This window comes from Fundulus heteroclitus, chromosome 21 (assembly GCF_011125445.2).
Source record: "Fundulus heteroclitus isolate FHET01 chromosome 21, MU-UCD_Fhet_4.1, whole genome shotgun sequence".
Lineage (NCBI taxonomy): Eukaryota > Metazoa > Chordata > Actinopteri > Cyprinodontiformes > Fundulidae > Fundulus > Fundulus heteroclitus.
The window spans coordinates 9,072,585-9,099,491 of NC_046381.1; the positions used below are offsets into that span (position 1 = coordinate 9,072,585).

The window sequence follows — 26,907 nt, forward strand, 5'->3', positions numbered from 1 at the left end:
TTCATTCATTACCTGAAGTCCTGCAGCAGTTCTGCGTGGGATGTGAAGCCTGACAGCACATTCCTGTACAGCAGAGAGACGGAGAGAGAAAGGGAGAGAAAGAAAGGGAGTGGGAGTTGGTTTGTTTTAATGAGCTCTGTGTTAGGTTAACCTCCTTTCTGCACTTCCAGATCCCAACATGAAAGCGATCAGAAGTCAGAATCAAAAAAGCTTGACCTGGCACAGTGTGTGGTTGCATCTTCTCAGAACGAGCTAAAGTGCCCAGGGTGAGTGTTTTCTTTCCAAAGAAAGCTCAAGCATGCAAAGGAGGGACCAAGGTACGAGAGAGAGGGTGATAAAAAGTGACATGGAGCAATACCGGGTCTACTGAGCGTAACCTGGTGCTCAGACACAGCACATCTAAGAGTTTCTGAAGCCTAAACAAAGAAGACGTTTTTAAAGTCTGTTAGATGAGTTACACCTTGTGCGCCATCAGACCTGAAGAATTAACTGGAAGGGCTAGACAGTCAAAAGGCCCAGAAACCAAAAAAGAAAAACAACTCTTATGCATTTCATTTAGAGTAATTGTGAAACTGTAGTCAGGGGAAAGTCACCTTCACCTAATTTAGCTGGACATGAAGTGTATGGTAATTATTTACTAAAAGTGTGTTAAAAGTTACAGGAACTCCCCTCTCTGATGCAGAAATGGGACATTAGATGTTAAGAAGTAGTAGTAGGACACAAACATTAAAACATAATAGCTGTACTTGCTAAGCTAAGCTAAGTTAGCTTAGCTTGAAACTTCCTAAGCAGCGCGTCCATGTATGGATTTAAAGTCTAAATGCAAGAAAGTTTTACCATCTGTTACAAAATCTACTTCATCGAACTGTTTTTCATCCTTTGGTTTTGACAAAATAGGAGGTAAGGTCTTTAAACTTTGTAGGATACAAGTGTTGTACCCATCTGGGCCAGTCAACTTTACTCTTCGTAATTTGTGCACCATAGAGTATAAATTAAAAATATTCAAACTTCAAATGTTTGTGTTGTGCAAGACATTTTCCAATCAGTTTATCTGTATTCTGAATAAGATTCCTTTTTTTTTCTTTTACCCGTTCGTGTTATTCAGAGGGAGTTTTTGCTTAGCATGTTTGATCTAAAAAAAAGTTTTTTTAACCAAGTGAGTTAAACATAAGACTTTTTTAGACCCGTTTATGACCTTATGCTTTAAGTTTAACACCTACATGAATTACAGAAATTAACAGTTAACAGGTTTTAGCCAATTATTGTAATCCCTGTGTCCTCTGCAACACCTGAACACCTTCCTATGACAAAACGGCTGGTAGTAAATTATTTAAAAAAAGAAAAATTTGATTTTGATTGCCTCAACTTGCAATTTTAAGCCACCGAGTACTTTTTAGGAGCAGAATCGTTCTGCAGGTTTAAGGGGATGGCTGAATCTCTGGGTGTAAATTAATTTCTCTACATAGTGGGGTTTGTAGTTTTTGCCACAGCACAATTCATGTTAAATTTAAAAAGTAAAATTAGGACCTGGTTTGGAAATCTGCCTGAATATAAACTTTAAAATCCCTACATTTCAGATTATAAAATTAAAAGCTTTTTAATAATCTTCCAAAAACAACAAAAAAAACCTCACCTTTCTTCACTGCTTACCGGTATTCAGAAGTTGCCTTTTAAGCTTTTAGGCTCAGCTGCTTACAGTAAGTATCCAACAAGAACACACACACGCAAATTATAGTAAATAAAGAAATATATAGAGCAACCACCTGTGTGAGGCAGTAGTTTTTCTTGAAGGCGGTTGTGAGTCAATTCAGCACTTGTGTTCAAATGTCGATTACTAGAGGGAAATACTACTTACGGGAGACATTTCTTTAGTTCACTGCTGGGGCATTTTGTATCCAACATGGCAACTTAAGACTCATCACCAGACAAACTTGTGTTGACGACTGGTGTCTGCTGATTACAAGAGTCATGCAAAGTCATCAGCAGCACCTAGAAGAAAGGCACACTTGTTAAAAGATCGTTTGCCCCTGATTCATAAGCAACCCCACTTCTAACTTCCTGTAGCAGCCAGCTGTGCTGCAGTGCTGAAGCTAGCTTGAGCCAAAAAGAGAATCGACGAGGAGATCTGACTCCAGGTGTTATGCCTTTCTTGCCCTCCTCTGTACGTCATACATCAGCTCAGTAAGCATCTCTGCCTGTTAAAAATCGCACTGTCCTCCACTGCTTGTGCAATGCTAATATTAAGCTGCCATGTCGCTTATCTACCACAAGGGGAGGCTGCAGCCCAGGCGGTCCTCAAACTTCCCGACTGAGCAGTCAGCGGGAGAAATAAATGTAAAGATAGAAACTGAGAGCGAGCTATCTTGTAAAGTTAGTGATACGCTGCGTTACTACTACTTCACTGCAAAAAGAGAACTAAAAATAAGTAACATTTTCTTGAAATTAATGTATTTGCCCTTGATTTGAGCAGGTTAATAAGATTATTTGCCAACGGAATGAGTATTTTTACCCCTAAAATAAGATAATTAGATATACTGCACTTGAAATAAGATGACAGAGATGAATTGTTCCTATTTTAAGTGCATACAATCTTAGTCCATTGGCAAATAGTCCTATTTACCTGCTCAAATCAAGGAAAAATAGGTTCATTTCAAGAAAAAATATCTTATTTTTAGGTCTATTTTCGCAGTGTTCAGCGTATCGGGTCAGCTTTACGATTCACAAACTGACAGTTTGTCATTTGTTTACCTTCACTTTCATTTTAAATGCGTTATTCTCAGAAATGTTTGGGCAAATGTGTACGATTACATAACCAGGGTGTTTTCAGCATTCAAGATATGAGAAGAAAATCCTTCACTTTTCGGTTTGCGGTGCACTAAGCCCAGACGCTTCTTCTGCTACTGCGTTAAGACATAAGCCAATAAGGCAGATGATGCTTTCAGCAAGAGTTGCATCATGCAACCACTGTCAGGGTTTAATTTTCTGCCCTTTTTTAAAGATAATGTTTCTCACCCTATTTTACCTCTAAAGTGAATACCTTTTAGATTTATGTTTTAAATATCCCATCAGAAAACTAGTCTGGGTGATTCAGATTGATGTGAAGTGATGTAGCTGAAAGAAATATGCTGGTAATCTCATGTAAAAGTAGCATTTTGAAATTAGCAAAAATTAAAACACATACACACACACACACACAAAGAAAAACACAAAAGCAATGAGCACGCAGCTATACTGAGAATTTTATTCATAAAAGTGTGCTGCATCTTCCAACATTTAACAGTAAGAGGTGCCAAAAATGCAGAAAATTGACACGTTTTAATGCACGTGGGTTCAGGAATGGCCGCAAAGAAATCCCTCCCCTTTTCTCTTGTGTCCATATATAGTTAGATGTTGATTGGCAGGTGTTGCATTTCAAAATCTTCATAGTCGCTGCAATTACACACATTAATGTACACTTAAAAAAGGTTTAACCATTCAAAGACATGAGCTGTGGTCAATGTAAATAAAACACCCCGCTGTCCCTTTAAGAGCAACTGTGACAGTTGTACTACTAGGTACTTCCCAAACCCAATGAACCACAGGGGGGCCCATTTAGGGTGTATATGTCCTGTCAAGAAAAAAAAAGGGGAAGTAAGTACTATTAAAGCTGGTTTGTGTGTATGTCTGCTTCTGAAAGATGCTGTGAAAGTGAATCCAGTACTGTCTGCTTCCATCTTTGCATCCTTCCCATTTAGTCCGGAGTCCTTAATATTCTTCTAAGTGAAGCTGCGGCGGTGAAGCTGCAGCGGTGAGCTACCGTGTCCCCAGCAGCAGCAGCAGCAGCAGCAGCAGCCTGCGAGACACAGAAAGGGAGACAAGAACATGTCCTGAGATGACTGTCTGCGAACAAACTTTCATTTCAGACAGCAGGTTACCGAAAAAGCTCATCTCAAAAGTGATGTCCCTTTCACAATGAGTTGATCGCCATTAGTAATGCAGTTGGCTTTCAGTAGTAATTCTGTTTGTTCATTCTTTCTTCAGCTAAATAACATCTAAGTCTATAACCAACAACAAAAATAAAAAATCCTGCTGACTAAATCCAACAGTGACAGTTTATCCTCTTGAATTGCTGAATTATCCCACTAAAGCTGCTGCAACGGAGAACCAAGGTTTGAACCAGTTACCATTACAACTCTAGCTACATACTGGTTGTGAACCAGTCCTTTGCACAAACTACAACCGTTTTAATTATTTTCAATTAATGTGTCGCATACCCGATCAGATAATAGCCACTTACATAAAAACTAAAGCCGCTGTACAAAAGTCAGGATCATAAAGCGGAGGAGGCAGCTGTACAAGGCAATATTTCCACAGAGCGACCATATTTTGATTTGAAAGGTAGTCATGAACTACTTCAATCTTACTTTGTTTCACTAAAGAAGGCTAACAACTTTAAACATATTTACATTATGGCTTCTCTGTTTTGTTAGAGAAGTAGTCGACTAACAATATTCAGATAAGCTCTCATAAGTCAACAACTATCTCTTGATTAAATAGGGATAGAAATGATGACTCGTCTGTATTAGAAAATTAACCTGTAACAATAATACTTTCAATCATACTTGAGAAATGAATAAACAAAAATCTGAAATAAAACTCACAGAAAACAATTATTCTCCCCTTTTCTTTTCTATGTAACAATACAATCTGAAAATGCTTAAATATTTGTACACATTTTGCACATTTCTTGAGGCCAGTCTGCTCTTTGGTTTTTCACTAAGCTTTTTAACAACTAATACCTGTACAGTATGTTACAGCACAATATGGCCCAAATAGTGTTGCAAATATTCTTACTTTTGGTTTTTACATTTCTTTCTCTCGTGTTTATCCGCATGCTTCCATTTGCATTTCACTTTCCCCACTCTGTGACAATGAAGGACATTTTATTCTCAACAAATAAGCATGAAAAGTGTCTCCAACAAATAAATTGCACGAGCAGAATCCCCTTCAGTGACTCAACAGAAAGCCGTTTCCTCTCATGGGTCGACTGTCCCTGGATCAGTGATAAAACCCCTTCTCAACATTTGCACAAGATTAATATTTATACATTGACAATTCCATGATTTTGGACTAAGCACGAAAATTACACTAGATTACATTTAGTTTGATTTCTTTTGTATTTGTGCAATTTTACATATGAAGAGAAAATATCCATCCAAACTAACCTGACCCTACGTGGAAAAGTGATTGACTCCTGAACGTAATTGCGGATTTCGTCCCCTTTGGCAGAAACTGCTGACATCAAGCTGTTGTCATGGCTGGATGTGAGTCTTTTACAACACATGGAGGAATCTTGATCCACGCTTCTTTGTATAATTGTTTTAATTTAGTCACATTGGGGGGTTTCTCAGCATGAACAGGCTAATAAAGTCATGCCACAGCATCTTAATTGGACATAGGTTTGAACTTTGTCTAGATATGCTACTTCAAAACTTAGTTGTTGGTGGTGGACTTGCTGATGTGCTACAGATCATTGCCCTGCAGTAAAACCCAACTGTGCTTAATCTAAAAGTCACAAACCTGATGACCTGACTTTCTTCTTTAAGATTTTCTGCTAGAGAGAAACATTAAATTGTCCATCATTCACGGCTAGTTGTCCATGCCGTGAAAAAAGCAAAGGAGCGGCAGACCATCACACTACCAACACCGTGTTTGAAGAAAGCTGGATAAGTTTTTGTGAAAAAAAATCATTATTAATTAAATCATTATTGGGGTGCAATGCAGCAGGACAGTGACTGACAATGACATCAGAATAAAAACATGTTTTTGCATGGCCTAGTCAAAGGCCAGACCTATGCTGTGGCATGACCTTAAACAGGCCGCTCATGCTCAGAAACCCCCTAATGTGGACAAATTTTAGAGAAGAGGGGGCCACTATTCTTCCACAGCAATGGGAAAGTAAAATAGTTGATGCAACAGGTCGGCTTTTTTTTTTACTGTTAATAAATAAAAGTATCACTTGAAAACCGCTTTTTATGTGTATTTGGGTTATCTTTACCTAAAATTTTTATTTATTTGACTATCTCAAATACTTCAGTTCGACAAGACAGCAAAAACTGGAAAAATGTTTAAAGGCAAAAGATCAAACCATACATCGACTGAGGCTCTGCAGCTTCATTTAAATTAAAACCTACGGACGCGTCGGTCCATCAATACAAGGAGGTCATGGGCACTGGAGGTAAAGCCCATGGCATACCCAGGCTGAAAGGAACATCTAGTCCTTCCAACAACTTCTGGGTCTTCAACTGGACATCATCACGCTGCAACTTACCAAGATTTGGAAGATAAACACAGATTTCATGAATTTGGGTGTATTTTGTTGCTGAGACATCCGGTGATTTATAAACTAACAGAAGTCCATTCTCTCAGATACAGGGAGCCAGTGTAAGGAGTTTAGAACTGGGGTGATGTTCTACAGCAAGGCTGCTCTTCCTGGACTTCAGCTCAGCTTTTAATAACATCAGGTCTACAGCATGGAGGTGGAGCCTCTCTGGTGCACCACCAACAACCACATTATGAAAACCTCCAAGTCGAAGGAACTGATCGTCGACTTTAGAAGGTGTAAACCAGAGATTCAGCCCATCATTATAAATAGAGACGGGGTGCCCCTGCTGCACTGTGGCAAAGAGGGGATCTACAAGAACCGCTGCATCCGGAGAGCCTGCAGCATCATTAGGGACTCCTCACACCCCAGTCACCACCTCAATGAACTCTTACCCTCAGGGAGACGTTTCAGGGCAATAAAGGCCAGAACAAACAGACTAAAACAAAACCTGCTGTTGCCCTGAATGCCGCAAATTCATCTAAACCCTGAGCAATTGGAATTTTTTCGGGGGAAATATACATACCGAGTATGTACATCTAATACATGTTGAACATAACTTCCAGGTTGTTTTATATATATATATATATATATATCGATAGATAGATAGATAGATAGATAGATAGATAGATAGATAGATAGATAGATAGATAGATAGATAGATAGATAGATAGATAGATAGATAGATAGATAGATAGATAGATAGATAGATAGATAGATAGATAGATAGATAGATAGATAGATAGATAGATAGATAGATAGATAGATAGATAGATAGATAGATAGATAGATAGATAGATAGATAGATAGATAGATAGATAGATTATGGGGAATTTCTTGTAACTAAAGAGATGAAAAAACATGAAAACGTTCCCTTTTGAACTATATTTACTGCATTTCCAGTGGCTAAAGTAAATGGACCTTCATGGTACGTTATATTTATAGCCCAGGGATTCAGTAAGTCATAACTTACGAGCTAGATATCTCTAGGAACTGATCAAGTTAAAACAGTAAAGTAAAATTATGTTAAAAATGCTTTACTTGTACTTATATGTATTTATAAGGGATTCCTGGGGGTACTAATACAGATTGCAATTTGGTTAAAAACAATTGCTTCTTCAAGTTTTTATCGTTCAAATTTAGGACTTTTAGAGACCAGCATAAGACCATTGTGATTTACATAAAGTCTTGTGTGAATTACGTTACATAAATACTTATATATCTTGGCTTATATTCAACTTACTTTATAACTAAAAAAAAATTTAAATAAAACTTTTCGTGAAGTGTGAACATACATGTACTCATATAAAAGGTTAGAGTTCTCTAGTATTTTCCAGTATAAGATTGTGCAATAAAAAATGTTTTTAACACCTACAACTTTATTTACATCGAGTCACCTGTATGACAGCCTGTTTGCACCAAATGGGCATATTTATTATTTTGTAAAGCTTTAAGATGTCCAGAAAATCCGTAGCGAAGCGTATGATCTTTCTGGTTGGATGAGGGTTCACTTATCAAACATTAAAACGTGAGGCAGGCGACTGGTACTTGATTGAACTCGCTCCTTTTAGGAAGTTGTAAAAACCCACATGAGTTTGTCTGGGCGGCTGTAAAGCTAGGGGGGAACAAACTGAAGAGGAGGCAGTGACGTCGTAATGGACAGCTGCGTCTGAAGTCTGGAGCGTCTCAGGGTGCTCCTCCTCCACTTCCTGCACCTTTGAGGCTGCACGCCCGCCGTGGAAAGCCGCCCTGGAATGTATGCAAAAACCCTGTCGCGCGTGGAGGCGACAGTGGGTAGCGATCAGCGTCGGGGACGTCACCTCTGTTTGTGAGCGGAAAGACCTGGTAATGAACTTGGAGGAATATTGTCAACAGGTGATGATGGTGCAGTAAAGCTGGTGCATTAACGGGCCTTTAAGGAAGAAGATGCCTCACACTAGTCAATATTTAAGATAGGGTTGATGTCAGGAACTAATATTTATGAGCCTAACATTAAAGCTTTGCTTCTGAATCCACTCAAGTCATTAAAATATGCAAAACAAACAAAGAGAGAGGAAACTAAACGGGGAGGGATAAAGGATCCTGGGTCGTTATTGCGGGTTGCAAATAATCCTGGACATTATTCTTAGAGCAGAGATAAATCAGGCGTACAAAACCATAAAAATGTCTCAACGCTGGCAGATAAATCTACGTCTGAAGAGGCCAAACGACAGAAGATGTGCTTCTTCCTGCCGTCCCGTTCCCAAAGTTGTCCCGTCATTCGCACTCAAGTTGATTTCCTGGGCAGCTGAAGGGGGGGGGGGCTGTAAACGCCAGGGGCGCCACGTGTCGTGTCAGGGAAAGTGTTATTTCCAGGAGCCTGACACAGTATGAGCAGGAATGTGGGTGAGGTTAGCGACCAACACGGCCCAACTGGCATCGCGCCCCGCTGCCGCCTCCTCCTCCTCCTCCTCTTCCTCCTCCTCCTCCCGTGATCTCGCCCTATTTGTAGAGGTCTGGTATCTGAGACGTCAGCTGTGACTCACATGGACCTGTGTGCAGCGGCTCTTCTGGACGGGGACCCGGCTCGGATCGGGCCCTGCGCTTTCATTTGCGCCCCCCCCCTGCTATTAATAAGTGCAAACCAAACTAGCTGCAGCTAACTCCCTAAGCCATGCAGGAGAGCATGGATGTCATTTCTCTCTGTGACTCTTGGCGCTCTGTGGGAAATCCCATTTTCATCTGCTGCTGAATAAACCAGGTCAGCCACTTGATCGCTTGATAGCGCCGGCAGGCTTTGTCTCATCTGCAGCGGGGGTCATGCAGGGTACTGGTTGGCTGCCATCCACTGAAAACTGTAATTGCCACAGCCAGGAGTTATTATTAGTGAGAAATCTGGATGTTCATTTGGTTAAAACTGCAAATGCAACAGCAGATAAAACCTTATTAATAGGAAAAAAACTACATCTACTCCACAACTTTTACCTCTCACACAAAACCAAGACTTCTAAAAGGTATCTAATCAGAGATTATTGTTTTCAATTTTTGGTTTAAAGCCAACAAAAGATACAGCAGGACTTGCAGATCTTTGAGATTTAAATAAAAAGTGAGACCATATAATGCGGCAGTCATGCACACAGTTTTAAAAAGATGTGAAAACATTTTAAATAACATGTTAAATGTGCAAACTCTGTTGAAAAATCTTTTGTTTCCAGTCTTCATTCATCAATTACAACAGATCCAGATTATCTGAAATAAAGTTAACTTGTCCAAGAAGGTTCTTCCTGATATTAGTAGGGCTGATCGATCATGGGAAAAGTTTAAATATTTCATTCAATAATCATTATTATTTAAAACATTTACTGGTTAGGCTTGCCATGCAGTCAAACAATAGTGAATTGTGGTGAATATATCTACAAAAATTTAAAAAAGAACCTCCAAATAACTAATATGATAACTTTAATTAATAATAATCAGAAGTAAATATGATAAAACTGCCACCCAGGAGCAAATCTTGACTTTGATCCACGTCGGTGTCGCAAAATCCAAAAATGTTCCCACACTTTCTCATCTTTTTTTGTTTCCTAAATAATTCTGCTGCCTTGCCAGGAGTGTTTATCGACTTCTCACCTTCTTCTATTTCATTTCAGTGAATGCTTTGGTCATTTTCCGGTCGCTTTTCGGGACGGTTTGTGCCTGCCGTGCGTCGACTCATACGAAAAACAGGTGGACTTTTTAGAAATACCTTTATTGTCCCACGATGGGGAAATTTGGGGCGAGACAGTGGCAAAAACACACATACAGAAAACACTAGAGTTTCACACTAGATTAAGTAAAATTAATTTTAAAAAGCTAATTTAAAGTTAAGTTCTAGGGCAGAAGCCAATGAATTTATCAGAAAGGGGAAAAAAAGAAAATACTGAGCAATTATTCAATTCAGCTGAATTTAATTTAATTTATATAGCGCAAATTCATGAAGCATGTCATCTCAAGGCACATTCCAAAATTAAATTCAATCAGATTATATAGATTGGATCAGATTATACAGATTGGTCAAAACATTTCCTGCCTAAGGAAACCCAGCAGGTTGCATTAAGCAGCTTTCACTCCTCCTGAAAGAGCGTAGAGCCACAGCGGACAGTCGTCAGTATTGTTGATGGCTTTGCAGCAATCTCTCATACTGAGCAAGCATGAAGTGACAGTGGAGAGGAAAACTCACCTTTAACAGGGAGGAAAACCTCCAGCAGAACCAGAACCAGTGTGAACGGTCATCTGCCTCGACTGACTGGGGGTTAGAGAAGACAGAGCAGAGACACAGAAAAGCAGAGAAGCACACATTGATCCAGGAATCCTTTCTATGTTTTATGGTAATAGCAGGTGATCTGCTAAATTATTAATAAATAATATGACATATTTAAGGTTAAATAGGCGAGTAAAGCCTGGCGGCCCTCCAGGCTTAAAATACGGTGAGGGAAACCCTGGCAGAGATTATGAGTCTAATGGCAGCTGGGGGGAACGACCTGGGGAAACGCTCCTTAGAGCATCTGGGATGCAGCAGTCTGTCTCTAAAAGCTCTCCAGCTCTGGAACAGCTCCATGCATAGGGTGGGAGACATTGTCCATCAGTGATGGGATTTTTCTTACAGTCTTTTTGTCTCCCACCACCTCCACTGGATACAGGGGGCATCCCAGGACAGAACTGGCCCTCCTTATGAGTTTATCCAGCCCTTTTCCCTTCATTATAGCTGAGATGGTTCTGCTGCCCCTCCTCTTTTTGTCATCTTAATGCAGACTTTTCACAAAAAGCTCGTTCAACGCGCTTAAGTTTAGCTGGAAAGAAGTGAAAGTGCATACAGGCGGAGAGACGTTATAAAAAAAAAAGGACGAAGTTGCTAAGTTAAAATAAAACAAATGCAATTACAATGTTAAAAATCTAAATGAAATGATTTAGATTAATTAAAAGTCACAAATATTTGCATAATTGACCTTATGCAACATTAGGCAGAAAGGGGACAGTATCATTCAGCAGAGGTGCAGAAAAAGTCACTGCAATTTATGCCGCAGCACAATATATGAAATTGAAATGGTAATTTCAATGTATAAAATACTGCAAATGCAATATTTTGGGAGTATAACATACTTTAATTGCCAAGCATTCACACTCTGCATACCTTTTCCAGCCAGGTGGTCTGTTTTTAAAGAAAATACCGGATACACTGCAAAAACGGAACTAAAAATGAGTAATTTTTCTTTAAATTAGTGTGTTTGTCCTAGATTTGAGCAGGTTAATAAGATGATCTGCCAATGGAATAAGACTTTTGCTCTTAAAATAGGAACACCTCATCTCCATCATCTTATTTCAAGTGCAGGATGTCTAATTATCTTATTTTAGGGGTCAGAATACTCATTCCAATGGCAGATAATATTATTTACCTGCTCAAATATAGGACAAAAACACAAATTTTAGGAAGATTTTACTTATTTTTAGATCCGTTTTTGCAGTGTATTGATTTGGGAGATGCTTAAGCTCAAAAGGAGGGGTGGAGTTATAGTGCTGACAGCAAAGAGAGAGAAATTATTCAATCCCAGTCGACACCGATGTGATGTTTGTACAGTAATATCACATTTCCATGTTCATCTGAACTCCTGCAGTGTCTACTGTGTGGCATTTAATCCTGTCACGGGAAATATGGGAAAGCAGTGACATTACATAAAATGGAGATTTCTGCAAAACTGACAAAGAGACAAGACGGCAGCTGGTCAGGGAGGCTGCAAAGAGACTGACAGCAACACTAAGGGAGCTGCAGGGTTCTGTGTCAAACGCTGGTTTTGTTCTGTGCGTGACAACAACCTCCTGGATTCTCCATCTATCCAGACTAAAGGTCACCAACCTTCACCATCTGACGGCCTTTTGGCTCCGTCTGAATAAAATGCAACTACAGCTGCAAGTACAATATAATCCTTCAAACAAGCAACAAAGAAATGGCATCCATTCACTAATAAGTACTTGCTGTAAGATGTGGGTTTTGTTTTATTACTTTATAAGAAGGTCCAATTTTATTTCTATTAAGAAATTAATTAACTTTAACAAAAAAAAGTATAATTAAAACCTTTTCTTCAGTGCAGCGTAGTGTAATGTGTGCCATTTGCCCTTCCGGTGTGAAAAATCCATCCAGTTATTGGATGGATTATTGAAAGCAACAATAAATACTTGTTTTCTTTATTTATTATTTCATATAATTGCAGGTCAGACCTATTTAGAGTCACTGTGGAGGGCATAAAGAGCTCCAGGTTGCAGAATCTGGTCTAGACTAAGGAGTAGGGAAGAAGCCAGGTCTCGCTAAAACCTCCACACTGCAAAAATGGAACTAAAAGTAAGTAAAATTTTCTTGAAATTAGTGTCTTTTTCCTTGATTTGAGCAGCTAAATAAGACTATTTGCCAATGGAATAAGAGTTTTGCACTTAAAATAAGAACATTTAATCTCCATCGTCTTATTTTAAGTGCCGGATATCTAATTATCTTATCTTAGGGGTAAAATTACTCATTCCATTGGCAAATAGTCTTATTTAGCTTCTCAAATCAAGGGAAAATATACTAATTTTAAGAAAACTTTACTTACTTTTAGTTCCCTTTTTGCAGTGCAGAGACAATTTGAGATGGCCCTCCTAAAAACAAAAAAATCTAATTTATTTGGGGCGCAATTTGAAAAACTGCAATTGACATAAAGACAACTCTAAACATCACCAGAGTAAATCACCAGGAAACAAGGTGGTGGCGGCAGCATGACGTATCATTATTTTTCTTCAGCTGGAACTGTGATCTTTTTCCAGGTCGATGATAATATGAAGAGTAAAGAAAATAAATAAATTTGACCATTTTCACCAAAGACCGTCAGGTGTCTGCTAGAAAGCTGAGTTTTATGGATGATTTTTATTGGTTATTAAGTCCAAGCATGCATCCAAACCAATAAACGAATCAGAAGGAAAGCTTAGGAATGGCCTAGTCAAAGTCCAGACCTAAATCTGACAGAAAATGTGCGGGGGTCACATGAAGAGGGCTAAAGTTAGAGTTGGCTAACAAAGGCTTGGCATGCTGGTTGGCTCCTGCTAGGAAAGAATTACATTAAGAGTGAACACATACCGTTTATGCAATCAATTTACAGGATAATGTTTTATTCTGTGTACTCAGCCTTATCCTAGTTATGAAAAATTAGAATCAGAATGAATCAGAATGAAGTTTAATCGGCAAGTAGGCTTGCACTTACAAGGAATTTGACTTGGTGTTGATGGTGCAGACAAAAAATACATAAATACACAAAATACAATAAAAAAATACAATAAAATAAAAAGGATATATATACAGACAGAAGCTATATACACTCAGTAGTCCTACAGGTTAAGTTATCTGTTTTTTACAAACCTGATGCACAAAGCTTGGGTTTATAAAGTAAGCTGGGGGAAAAGCAGCTTGTTTAATCCGGTCTGAACAGTGAAACGGAGAAGAAAAGGACAACTTTAACATATTAACCCACCCAGATCTCAACATCTTTCACTGCAAAAAGAGAACTAAAAATAAGTAAAATTTTCTTGAAATGAATGTATTTACCCTTGATTTGAGCAGGTAAATAAGATTATTTGCCAATGGGATGAATATTTTTACCCTTAAAATAAGATAATTAGATATACTTCACTTGAAATAAGATGATGGAGATAAATTGTTCCTATTTTAAGTGCAAAAGTCTTATTCCATTAGCAAATAATCTTATTTACCTGCACAAATCAAGGAAAAATACTCTCATTTCAAGAAATAATTTCGTATTTTGTGCTCTATTTTTGCAGTGTTCCAGTGATCTCTCCAGCACTCTGACCAATCCACCTCAATGGGTTAATGGGTCACGGAAGATCAGTTGAATCTGCTTCCAACCAGCTGAACGAGACAGCCTCCCGTTTCAGCCGCCGAAGCCAAGAGGCTCCAGCTGCTTCGTATCTCAGCTGTAAAGTGAACCGGCAGGAATCCGCAGCAGTGCTGATGCTGGCATGATCTGTGACTCATCTTTCATCGACAACAAGCTCATTACCCCCCAAAAAACCCCTGCAGCCGACATGAGAAGCTCGGCGGCAACTGTCGGCGCAAACGATCCAGAGGGAAAGGCGGCGGGGGAACCTAGACCGCTACAGATCCAAGTGGGATCTGAAAACGTACTGAAAAGTTTACGTCAGAAGATGTTCCCCCCTGAGTCAGCACGGGATCCTTGCCGTTTAGCGCGGCCATTAAGACCTCTGGCCGTATTTATGAGGTTTATCTCCTGTAACGGTCAGCTGCTCTGAGGAAAAGCCATGAGGCGAACGGAGCCTCCTTTCCAAAGCGGAGATCTCTCCTCACACTGAGACACTGTTACCCCGTGGAAGAGAGCTGCAGGATGCTTTCACATCCAAACCAGAAGTAAATGGGATCAAGATGCTTCAGCTAGTCTTTGTAATGAGTCTGCTTTGCTAATGTTTTTTTCCTAAGGCAGCTGCTCGCCCCATAAAAAGTCAATTTTCCCCCTGCCAAGGACCACACATATGAAACACTGGGGATATTCCAGAGGTCTCTTCCTGCCTCGCTTTCAGTCGCGTGAATGGCGGCAGATGAGGCCACGAGGGGAGAAGAAAAGTGCCCTTTTGGAGTTCTTTCTAAGAAGAAAGTGTTTAATCAAACTTGAACGCAGCATGTCAGCTGGCGCTGCGATCAGGTTCAAGGCGCAGAGGGAAGCAGAGGGCCCTCTCGTCGTCTTTTTTACACAAAGTCACCACAGCTGCTACTGCTCTGCCGCCGAAGGCCGAGCGAAAGGTCGGCCCTCCAGCTGAAGCTCGTAAATCCAAGACGTAAAAAAAAGGGAAGACTTGCGCACTGCTTAACAGGTGCAGAGCCAGAATGAATGGCCACTCCTCTTTCTGGTTTTCCTCCCTCCAAAGGAGAGATAGACAGGAGGATTCAGAGGCCAGAACTTACGGTCCCGTGCAAAACATGCGTTTCGTGTGATAGACCAACATTAAGTGGTGCATAACCCTAAAGTGGACATGACAAATGGTTTTAAAACTTATTATAAATAAAAATCTGAAAAGTGTCGCATGCATTTATATTAAGCTGCGGGTCTCTGTCAGCTTTTCACATCCAGAGACTGAAATTTTCACCCATTAATCTTTGCAAAATAGCTCAAGCTCACTCTGATCAGATGGACAGCATCTGCAAACTTAAAAGTATCGCCACAGATTCCCAATTATATTTAAGTTTGGGCTTTGACTAGGCCATTCACATAAATATCCTTTAAACTAAACCATTTAGTTGTCACTCTGGCTGTATATTTAGGTCTGGGAACTGAGAGCAACTTCATTGGTACTGTGTCACACAAAGGGCTACCTGTACTGAGTCTGAGCTCACCTTAATTTTAACTAATATAAACATGTTTTTGATTACATTTGTCAGTTTAAATCTATGTAAATACACGTATGATTAAAACGGAAGAGCAACTGTATAAAATACCATGTTGAATGCAGCTCTCTGGACGGTTGTGCTATTTTTCTAACAGGCTCATGGGCCCCATATGTGGTCCTTGGTGGCTAAATGGTGCCCCATGTTGGTGAATTTTAGGCTACTTAGCTGGAAGGTGAACTTCCCTACCAGTCTGAGGTCTTGCACCTTACCACAGGCTGCTCTGTTTTTACTCTGTCTGTCTTCCCTCTAGCTATAACCAGCATCTCTGTCCCTGCTGAAGAAAAGCTTCCCCACAGCATGATGCTGCCAACACCATGTGACATATAGTGTTGGCACGTTGAACTTTGTTTCCATCTGACCCAACCAACGTTGGTCCATGAGCCTACTCTGCTTCCTAAAAATTTAAAACAAGTCTTTTTATGACTTTCAAACAATATCTGTCTTACTGCTATTCTTCCTTAGAGAACAGACTTGAGGAAATCATGGCTAATAGCTGTCCTGGTAATCGACTCTCCAACCTGAGCCGCAGATCTCTGCAGATCCTCCAGAGTTAGCTTAGACCTTTTAGGCAGTTTATCTAATTATTGCTCTTTTTTTTACCAGACCTGCTTAGTTTAGGTATGCGCCCGTGTGTTGGTGGGTTTGTGTTTTAGGGCATTTGGTATTTGATTTTTACTGCAATTTACAAAGCTGTATGCAAACGAAATTTCGTTCTGTACGCACTCTGTGCATACAAAATGACAAATAAAGTTTGTCTAAGTCTAATTTGGATGGATGAACACGGGATGTTTGGGGTATTGTTTTATCTTTTAACGTTACTTTAAACAGCTCCACAGCTTTCTCCCAGTGTTCCTTCATGATGCTGTTTGTTCACTAATGTTCAACAACAAAAAAAAAAAAAACCTTGAAGAAAATTACAGAACAGCTGGATTCATACTGAGATTAAATCCACAGGTTAGATCAGGAAGAAAAGTATTTTGGTTGAGCTGGATCTTAGTAATGAGTCTCAGAGTAAATGGGGCAAAAATGAAAAAAGCCAGCAAACTTTTTCAAATCTTTTCGTTTTCTTTACAAAAACCTTGAAAACCATTCATCATTTTCTTCCAATTTCTCAATTATGAGCCACTTTGCGTTGGTCCGATGCATAAAAACCCAACAAAATACAATAAATTGTAGTTCTAACCTGACAAAGTGTAAGAAGATAATTCAAGGGGTGTAAATACTTTGCAAGGCACTTTAACAACGCCGGAGCGTCGATTAAAACCTGCCCTGTCATGTCTCCAATTATTTATTTTTTTAAGTGTCAGATATTTATGAATGCATATATTTTACCAACCGTCAAATCTTCAGTTGGACTACTGTAAAGCGATTTAAGACCCATCTCATTCGTTAGCTGCACTTCTCAGCTTCCTCATAATGAAACGCTTTGACACACGAGCTGCATTCAGTGAAAGTGAAATCGTGGTTGTATATTTCAGCGCGGACCACAGGACATGAATAATGCATGCGTGCTAGCGTTGCTGTTTTTCTTTTTCTGACATAAATCTGTAAACTGATCTGCATTTAATCTCGTTACCGCCTGACGGCTTAGCCTAATAAATAGGAAGCTCTGAAATATAAACTCGCTCTGTCCTTTAAGTACATTTGCAAAGTGATGAAGATGTTTATGACGCCCACCAAAGCAAATGTATCCTTTTGGTATCAGACAAAACTGAGACATAACTTCACAAAGATCGGATGTGATCGGCTTGCACTCGCTTCAGTTATGCAAAAACTACTGCAACATTATCTGCTCCTCTTTCTCAGCTCTGTATCCTCTCAGAAGGTGAAACTCAAGAACATTCGCTTGTCTCCTCCTCCACCCTCTTTGTTACACAGATCAAGAGTCACACCTAATATGAAGACTAAACAAACCAGACTAGAGTTGCTTTATTTTTTATCAACTTATCTTTAGCACATATGAGTAGTGCTCATTACTTAAGATAAAACGTAAAACCTCTCACAGAACAAACACAAAGAAAAGTAAAATGAAAAGAGAAGTCAGACAGTGTTCAGGTTACTGAGTTTAGAAGATTAGCTCCTGTATTTCATATTGGTTTCACCCTATAAAACTATAAACTAATGGGTTCATCTATTACATATAACTTTTTATAAAGTCATATGTAAATGCTTTTAGTCAGAGGAAAGTGAAACTGAAGTCAAATTCCCTTTTGCGTGTGACTAAACTTGTTGAAAAAGGCTGATTCTGATTGAAAACAGGTAGTTTATCTTTAATTAGCCTTGTAGTTTAGCTTGTTAGTGTTACATCCAACATCCAAAGCAGGCTTCGGTACACCCAGTCATAAGCCTTAGCTAAATACATCAAAGGTTTTAAATAAAGTAAAATGCTAAACCAACAAAATAGAAAACTTTTGACCTCAATAAAAAAAGTCAGACATTTTGACACCTTTCAGTTACTAAGACAAACATCCAAGCATTTTCTTTTTGGCTCCATCCAAATACCCTTAACAATAGCTTTTAGCTCCTGCTGCTAGCAACTTTTCCTTGAACTTTCACGCAAGTAGGATCTCCATCCTGGGGCTGGAAAGGAGCTTTGGACTGCTTTTACGATAATCGGACAGCCTTTAACGGTGACGTCATTACGTGACTCAAACGCACATGGATGGTGTGAGTCAAATACGGGCCTACAGCCTTCTGAAAGTTAGCTTAAAAAGTGCGCTCTCACTTCTCTCTGGACATTTGTATTGATTTCCATGAGGTGGGCTGTACTGATACATCCTGTCATGCAAATAAATGTGGGATACCTAAAGGGTTCTAGGCGCCGGTAGGGGACTTAACGGGGTTCCTCGGCAAAACTAGTGGTGGAAGGAAGCATATGGGCTACTTTTCCTACTGCCTTTCCTACTGACTGCACTATTTGGACAGCATTTATCAAGGCAACCACTGACGCACTTCCACTTTGGATGAAGAGTCCTTACTCCATAAGGGTTCTCTAGTTGACCAGGGGGTCCTTCCAGATGGCTGGACAACTACGGCTAATTGCAATCAGGGAGCGTTCTTTGTTCCACCACCAAGGAGACTTGTTGGTGGAACAAGGAAGTACAAGAGTGTGTTCAGGGAAAGACATCAGCTACTGAAGGTAGTCACTGGGTGTACAGAGAGCTGTAGTGTAAAGTGAAGGTAAGGGTAGCTAAGGCAAAAGGGCGTAAAGTGATTTGCATGGTAGGTTGGACAGTGTGGAGGGAGAGAAGGATTTATCCCGGTCACTACAAAAACCGATCTAAAAACAAGTAAAATGTTCTTAAAGTTAGTCTATTCGTCCTTGATTTAAGCCAGTAAATAAGATTATCTGCCAATGGAATGAGTATCTTTGCCCCTAAAATAAAGATAATTAGATATACTGCACTTGAAATAAGACGATGGAGTTGAATTGTTCCTATTTTAAGTGGAAAAATCTTATTCCATTGGCAAATCATCTTATTTACCTGCTCAAATCAAGGACAAATACACTAATTTAAAGAAAATTTTACTTATTTTTAGTTCTGTTTTTGCAGTGGGGTGAGGCAGACAGAGATGGAAAAGATGTTCAGGAGGTTAGGGTGATTGAGGATAAAGATGGAAATGTACTGACTGGTGCAGCAAGTGTGATAGACGGAAGAAGTACTTTGAAGAGTTGATGAACGAGGAAAATGAGAGAGCACAAAGAGCAGAAGAAGTGACCATTGTGGATCAGGAAGTAGCATTGATTAATAAAGGAAGACGTAAGGAAGTCGTTAAAATGGATGAAGAGTAGGAAGGCAGCGTTTCCTGGTGTGACGTATGGACGTGTCTTGGAGAGGCAGCAGTAAAACCTTTGACTAGGCTGTTCGATGAGATCTTAGAGAGCGAGAAGATGCCTGAGGAATGGAGAAGTTTTCTCCCTCATTGGGTCTTTATTAGAGACGTGTGTTGGTACCATTTGTCAAGAACAAGTTGCTTGGAACCATGTTAGCATTAGCTAACTTCTCCCGACAGAGGACGCACTCTGGGCTGAGGACAGTTAACGTCCCCAGTCCAGCTAAAGCCATCAGAGATAACTTTCATGACAATGACAGTTTTTTTTCCTCTTTTCTTTCGGCGCTCCATTTTGCCTCTTTGTTTATCTGTTTTAATGTTATCATGCAGCCTTTGATGTCTCACGGTTTTATAATCTCCGCCTGCGCAACGGCACAAACAGTGAAATATGGGGCTGTCTTTGAGGATCTTTTTTTTTTTTAAATAACTGTATAGAGTTTGCATCATGAAATGAGTGCATACAAAGTACTAATATAGTACATTACAAATAATTATTTTTATGTAGTTTTTATATTACTATAAGATTATTACAAATGGTTGCCACAAAATCCCACGGCACACCTTTTGGGAACCAGTGGTTTAGATACAGGAGGCAGAGCTGGAGTAACCTGACCCTCATCCATCTGGAACAGATCCATAGAAATGGCGTTTCAGAAGGCTGGGCCTTATCAAAAATCCTTGCATATGATTGGATAAGCCACTTGTCTGTCATCTTTATCGACGTGCTATTTCAACCACTCACACCGAAGCCAACCCATGACGCTGATGAGAGCGACGCAGGAAAAAACAAAACTTGCCAAATCTGGTCGGGAGAAGGGCGAAAACATGGTTTCCACCAACAAAAGCCTTCAGAGCCGTTCTCTGATGTTCTTTTAATGAAACAATATTAGGTAGATTGGACAACAAGGAAGAAATAGCAGCATCAATGTTAACGCTTGCTTCCTCGATGCGAGCCGCCATTGTTGTCGGAATCAAAACAGTCTCAAGGTCACTTCTCCACTACGTCACATCTATGAAACTCCAGCCCTGCGTCCTGATTGGCTGGACAACAAAATTGGTTGAAGAAATCACTCTCTAAGTGGAGAGGTCCCAGATGGATGTGAGTGAAGCTAGGCGGAGCTAAGTTCAGCTGGCTCGTCAGGTTAGAGCTGGAGGTAGCAGAGATGAAGATGTTGAGGTTTTCTATGAGAATGGACAGAATCAGGAAGTAGACCATCAGAAGGACAGATTAGAAGGATAGTTAGATGTTTTGGAGATAAAACCGGAGAGACCAGACTGAGATGATTTGGACAGGAACAGAGGAGGGATGGTGAGTATATCTGTAGAAGGATGTTCTGGCTGGAGCTGCCAGGCAGGAGGCCTAGAGGAGGACCAGAGAGGAGATTTATGGGTGGAGTTATGGACGATGTGAAGGTTGTTGGTGTGAGAGAAGAAGACGCAGAAGAGTCCAAAGAAGAAGACCTTTTTTCAGATCTACAAAATGTTGTTCTCTTGATCTTTGGTTCATTAAGTTATTATTTCTTAGTGAGCAAAAAAGAAAGTTATTTACAATTAATCTGAATTTTTATTGGAAGAAAATATGGTCACTGAGTTCTTTGTACATCACTGGCTTCACATGTCACATTATTATAAACTCATGGTGTCCCCCTGAGAGAACATGTGGAAAACTCCTCAAAAGATAAATGTCTTAAAAAAATACATAGTTTCTTATATTTCACGCCAAAATGAGTCAGAATTTACTTTTACTTTCATTGTAAATGTGGACTCTGGCCGATAAAACAAAAAAAAAAACAAATGAACCTTTAACACCAGGAGAGTGATTATGAGTCACTAAGTGCTGATAACTAGATCAACCACTGGCACAATTCAGTGCACAGTTTGACCGACTTCTCCTGGAAATTAATATATTTCTGTGTAATTGGTGGAAAACACATAATTCCTGTGGAAATCTGTCCTCTTAGCTAGGAGCGATGTAAGACTAACTGTTCTCTGGGCCATTGGCTGAATTCCTCACGCTTCGCTCTCCTTTCATGTCCGCATCCAGTCATTAAGACACTTCCCGCACAAATCCAATAAAGGAACAACAAGCCCTCTCATCGGCCGTCTGGTGGCACGGCGTTTGTTTCCTGTTGTAAGAATGACACCATTATCATAAAAACCAGGATTACATTTTAATTTGACCTCTTTCCTCTTCTTTTTTCTCCTTGATTTGCTGCTGTTAGACAGACAAGGAGAGACTAAAGGACAAACTTAATTATAGAAAGAACGTTTTTAACATTTCCTCTGAAAATAATTACAGTCATCAATGGTAAAGTTGTGAAACCTCTGTAGTATAATCTCAAACTGAGACATTAAAATAAATCCTATCTTTAATTTGAGTACATTTACTCAGGTGGGAGTAAATCCCACAATAAGAAATAATTGTTTTTGACTGGAGCCAATCTTATTTGGACTCCAAAACAATTCTTTAAAAAGTAAAGGTAACTGGAGCAGCTAAAAGCACTTCTAATTAACGATTAATGACTTTTCCTTCCGCTAGGGTAAACCTATAATGTAGCACGCAGATGTATTTAGTCTGGAACTGTAGCTACAGGTCTGGACGGGGACCCATATTTAACTTAACCCCACGCTCAGTGAGGAGGATGGTGATGATGGTAAAAATTATATCCAAAGCTCACTTTCAGAAAACTGCAGCAAAAAAAGGGCCATCAAGTCTCTGTAACAACCATTAGACACTATATACATGCCAGCTGGTTGTAGACAGAAGTGGGAAAAGCATTTTCTGTCCTGTTATCACAAATCCAAACATGTGCGGCTTGAATTTTCAGCACTCCGCTTGAATTTGCCTTGAAAGTGGCAGAAATGTCCACCGCTGAGTACGGTGGAGGATCTGTGATGCTGTGGGCCTTTGAACTCTATTTTTATAACAAGGTTAGCCCGGAAATGGAAAACGAGTCCCCAGTGGGATTCTTAGCAGGATAAGGATCTCAAACATATCAAGTTCTCAGTCACCACCAAATAAATGTACTAAAATCAAAAGGTACGATTTATCTTAATTTTAGGGTGTGGGATTTTGCTTTAATGCAGTGAAGCTGAACGAAATAAGTGTGGACAGTGTATTAAAGAGTAAAGATAACTTTCCAATTGTTTTGTGGCAGCAGAAGAAGCTCAGCGTGTCAAAATAGGAAACAGAAATATGCCTTAAAGGGTCTCAACATGAACTTCATACCAACGTGACACCTGATAAATGAACCTCTACGAGATGAATGGCTTTCTTAATTCACTAATCAATACCCGCCGTGACGTCTATTGTTGACATACTGGAGTAAAACACACTCAAAATAAGAAATATGTCCACCAACACCACCTGACGTGGGCTTTCTAATTAAGTAAAGCAGTGGAAATGAGGAAGTCTGATAACTGCTGCTCTGACAGGTCTGCCTGGAAAGATGATACGGATGAACTCTGCCTCGTTATTCAGCAAAATGCTTCAGAGTGCAGTCATTCAAGTCATTTCTCACAACGGCCTGCACCCTCTAACAGAGCCTGGGCCACATCCAGAGTCCAGACAACCCTCTTTCTACAGCTAATATCCAGTATCTCAGGATCAGCTGCTTGATTGACGCGTGATCCAGCAACGAAAAGTCCACGTCCAGACGCGCCCGTTTAATTCGGCTCGTTTAATCCTGGGCTGTGAAGAGCCGAAGTGTCCTCCTCCCTTTCCTTTTCCTCGGGCTCCTTTGATTGCTCTGAAACAAGGAAGGCTAAATATTTACACGGCAGCCTTTACTTGTTTAAGGTGAAAGCTGCACTCACTCAGCAGAGCAAATTCATTTCTTTGGAGGAAAAAAAAAAAGAAAGAAAGAAAGAAAGTTTCTGACAAAACACCTCGAGAGCCTGACGAGCGCCAGGGCCGTTTTATGCGACCTGACGGCGGCCCCCACAGGTTCGACCTCCTTTTCAGGACATGGCAGGACCAGGGTGGGGTGGAGGTGGGGGGGGATGTGCTGCTCGGCGTAGCAGCGCATAACCTGCTGACTCTGCGGTCTCCGTGAAAAGAGGCAATCCGTGCATTTAGAGTTGGCTCAGGCCCAAAGAGATTAAACAGGGGGGCTGGATCGCCATTTGAGGACATTGCAGACAAAGACAACAGCTGAGAGCACACTTATCACCGAACAACGAGGCGGCCGCTACACGGCTCGTCAAGTTCGCTTCTTTCATACCCATTTTTCACTCAAACGAGGGAATTCACAGCCTGTAGACTGGCCGCTTAAACAAGCGAGATTTTAAAATTGTCGGCTGATTTTCTAAACCGGCGAGACCCCAACCATGACCACAACAAAAAAAACGTAACAGGTTTGCTCGTACAGAGTGTGGTGTCGGGTTAAACCATAGACGTCATATACGTAGACGCCTTGTTGGGCGCGGGTTCATACGTCAACGTCACCGCCATATTGTATGTGGCAGAAAGAAGTTAAGTTCTGTTGTAGTGAACGTGGATCAGAGATGATACCTCATTCCTGTGGCGGCAGGGAAAGGTACCAACAGGGAGACACACAGAGAGATAGAGAGAAGACAGAGAGAGAGAGAAAGAGATATAGGATGGAGACACAGAGAGAGAGTAGAGAGACACACAGAGAGAAGAGAGAGAGAGAGAGAAGAGAGAGAGAAGAGAGAGGAGAGAGAGAGAGAGAGAGAGAGAGAGAGAGAGAGAGAGAGAGAGGAGACACACACAGACAGAGAGAGAGAGAGAGAGAGAGAGAGAGAGAGAGAGAGAGAGAGAGAGAGAGAGAGAGAGGAGAGAGAGAGAGAGAGAGAGAGAGAGAGAGAGAGAGAGAGAGAGATAGAGGAGACAGACAGACACACAGAGAGAGAGAAGAGAGAGACACAGAGAGAGAGAGAGACAGACACAGAGAGAGAGAGAGAGAGAGACACAGAGAGAGAGAGAGAGAGAGAGAGAGAGAGGAGAGAGGAGAGCGAGAGAGAGAGAGAGAGGAGAGAGAAGAGAGAGAGAAGAGAGAGAGGAGAGAGACAGAGAGAGAGACAGAGAGAGAGAGACACACAGAGAGAGAGACACAGAGACAGGAGAGAGAGACACAGAGAGAGACAGAGAGAGATAGACACAGAGAGACAAGAGAGATAGACACATAGAGATAGACATAGATAGATAGACACATAGATAGACAGATAGAGAGAGACACAGATATAGATATATATATATATATATATATATATATATATATATATATATATATATATATATATATATATATATAGATAGATAGATAGATAGATAGATAGATAGATAGATAGATGTGTGTGTTATGAATATAAAAGTGAATTGTTTAAATCTAAACATTGTGGTCTTCATTATTTCATAAAACACACATGTGAACCTTTTAAGTTCTGGTATAGTCACAGATTAGGAACAGACGTTTTGGGGGAGTATTAAAGAGGAAGTTACTAATATGAGAAAAAAAAAAGACCTAGGACAATAAAGTAAAAAAAAAAATAAACGACAAAAGTGGTAATATTATGAGAAAAACGTCATATTATGAGAATTAAGGGGGAACATTTCCAGAATAGTCACAGTTTGCATAACTATTTCAGTCCTGGAGTTATAAGGGTTAGATTCTTTTAATTTTTTTTATTTCTTACGAGTATAAAGTCAGGAGAATGAAGCCAAAGGGATACGAAAATAAACTCGTAATATTGCAAAAATAAAAATATTACGAACATAAAGAATGTTCTGAGGCTAAACTTCCTCTGATACTGTTTAAGTGACTTAGAGTAACTGCAGATTTGCCACATTCAACATGGTGGATGCCCTGACGCATCCGCAGCATAGGCAGAACCCGCCCAACGAGGCGTCTACGTTTATAATGTCTATGGGTCGAACTGCAAACACAAGACACCAAACATCAACAGATTGGTGCATTCAGGTGTCAGTTCAGAGTAAATAAACGTGTGGAATCATTTTAACAGAGAAAGAACGTTACATAAAGAAAAGGTGTTGGTTAAAGAAAGAGGGTAGATACGGAGATTTCCGTCACCTGGCTTTCTGATTGGCTACACATTATATTCAGTTAATTTTTATTTATATAGCGCCCATTCACAGCACACGTCATCTCAAGCCACTTTACAAAGTCAAATTCAATGAAATTAGACAGATAAGTCAAAAAGTTTCCTCTCTAAGGAAACCCAGTAGATCAAGTCTTAACAAGCAGCATTCACTTCTCCTGAAAGAGCGTAGAGCCACAGTGGACAGTCTTCTGCATTGCTGATGGCTTTGCAGCAATCCCTCATACTGAGCATGCAAGAAGCGACAGTGGAGAGCAAAACTCCCCTTTAACAGAGAGGAAAACCTCCAGCAGAACCAGAACCAGGCTCAGTATGAACGATCATCTGCCTCGAATGACTGGAGGTAATAAAAGACAGAGCAGAGAATAAAAAGATTAAGGACAGTTTAATATTCAACCAGCAGTGTGCTCGTTTATCCTCGGGTAACACCACACACACGCTAGGATATCGGGCTAATACAGTCCAACATGCTGAATATCCCTGATTTGAGGTTGAGCGGTCCCAACATCCTTCAGAGCAGACTAGATCACTCATAAAACGCCACACACGGCAGGAATATCTCATAAGAGCATCTTCAGAGCCATCGGGATAATTGGGGCGTCCTTAAGATTGTTGGAAGGGGAAGACCGGTGCAAAAAGATGAGGTGGACCATGTCAATCAAAAGGACTTTAGAAATAAGGGATTCATTCATTCATTCAAATAAAAGAATAAACATGTATTAAACTGTCCTTATATTCAAGTCTTAACAGAAAACAACAGCTCCTGATGAATATATTTGCATGAAATTTCTCATTTGTTCCAGTTTATCTAGGTAGGAATTCAGGTGTTTTCAGGGAATAAAAAGCAGGACTGATCCCTAAAAAGACGTAGCTACAGACCTGATTCTACTCTTTGTTTATTCTAATACCTAATGTGCTTTCAGTGCAACAAACCTTGATGAATTTCACTGGGATGCTACGTGATGGACCGACAAACTACTGCATAATTGTTCATTTGATAGAAAAGCATACATGGTTGTCAGAATGCTTGCATGACTGAAAATCTGAAAGGCAAACAACAGAACCACCTTTTGCAGCAGTTACAGGTGAAAATATGTACGTCTCTGCAGTTTTTGACACCAGTGACCTTCATTCAACAGGAACCTGACAGGAAGGACAGTAGTAGAGAGACAGC

At 40.1% G+C, this 26,907-nt stretch overlaps 2 long non-coding RNA genes across 5 annotated transcripts in view; both read right to left on the minus strand.

The window, feature by feature from the left end:
- LOC110366945 overlaps nucleotides 1–2,471 on the minus strand; it is a 42,610-nt gene extending 40,139 nt beyond the window's left edge. The window contains exons 1-2 of the long non-coding RNA XR_004927387.1: nucleotides 1,856–2,471; nucleotides 13–63 (exon numbers count right to left, since the gene is read on the minus strand). This is a non-coding gene — a long non-coding RNA (uncharacterized LOC110366945). The remainder of the gene's footprint in view (nucleotides 1–12; nucleotides 64–1,855) is intronic.
- A 756-nt stretch (nucleotides 2,472–3,227) lies between these two features.
- Nucleotides 3,228–26,907, minus strand: part of LOC110366946 — a 46,600-nt gene continuing 22,920 nt past the window's right edge. Inside the window, exons 2-3 of one of the 4 annotated variants that reach the window (XR_004927385.1) lie at nucleotides 23,905–23,907; nucleotides 3,228–3,832 (exon numbers count right to left, since the gene is read on the minus strand). This is a non-coding gene — a long non-coding RNA (uncharacterized LOC110366946). Of the gene's footprint in view, nucleotides 3,833–8,512; nucleotides 8,755–23,904; nucleotides 23,908–26,907 lie in introns of those variants that run through there. The other 3 variants (XR_002427110.2, XR_004927386.1, XR_002427109.2) reach the window with 3 other exon arrangements.